Source organism: Hypanus sabinus, chromosome 22 (assembly GCF_030144855.1).
Source record: "Hypanus sabinus isolate sHypSab1 chromosome 22, sHypSab1.hap1, whole genome shotgun sequence".
Classification (NCBI taxonomy): Eukaryota; Metazoa; Chordata; class Chondrichthyes; order Myliobatiformes; family Dasyatidae; genus Hypanus; species Hypanus sabinus.
This window is the reverse complement of record NC_082727.1, coordinates 32,290,401-32,291,250: the sequence shown is the minus strand read 5'-3', so window position 1 is coordinate 32,291,250 and position 850 is coordinate 32,290,401. Positions and strand designations below refer to the sequence as shown.

Here is an 850-nt window from a genome sequence, read left to right as displayed (position 1 = left end):
CAATTGAAAAATTGCAGCTAAAGGTAAGACCAGTAAAGTAAGTCATCTGAGATTCTGGTTCTGGCCTCAGGACTACAGCAGAAAAAAATCTCTAAGCAGAATAACTTCTACAAAAGAGATGACTATTTTATCCTTCACTGGAAATTGTGAGCTTAAGGATTACACGATTTTCAAGATATTTGTTTATCTGAAGTGGGAAACCATTCAGATGTCATGATGGCAAAACCAATTCCATGAAGATAGCTTCCTCTGCCAACGGCCCTTCCAGAAGGCAAATCCATTGCCCTGAGTGCTGAGTTACCTATATCCTGCCCTTCTGAGCTCCCAGGGAATGATAGCAGAACTATGTTCAGGTCCATCACTATTGGGATTGACCATAAAATTATGATACTCCAGATACCGAACTTTACTTTGAAGAGCTGACAATGCCTACATGGGAATAGGCATTAAAAAAGAGTAGCCATTCCACATCACCGCCTCAACAGAGTGAAAGTCTGGCTCATTGGAATGACAATCCAAATCAACCGAAGACCCAGTTGCTTGAAAAATGAGAAGATTAGCTCTCCTTTCATAAGGATACTGGCGACTTTACAAAACACAAATGGTTAGAGCATTGCCATCTTCTTGGAGGCATCTAATCATGTTTTCTGTGTATGTATGGTGGTACAGCGGTTAGCGTAACACTTTATTGTGCCACCAGCAAGATCTGAGTTCGATTCCCACCACAGACTGTAAGAAATTATCTGTAAATCGCAATCTGTGACTGTGTGGATTTCCACAGTAGACTCCAGCATCTTCCCACAATCCGAAGATGTACAGCTAGGATTAGTGAGCTGTGGGCACGATTTTG

The 850-nt window shown here is 41.6% G+C and overlaps 1 pseudogene; it reads left to right on the top strand.

Annotated features, from left to right (window-relative positions):
- Positions 1-533: 533 nt before the first annotated feature.
- LOC132379846 (U6atac minor spliceosomal RNA) lies at positions 534-649 on the top strand (annotated as a pseudogene).
- Positions 650-850: the final 201 nt, after the last annotated feature.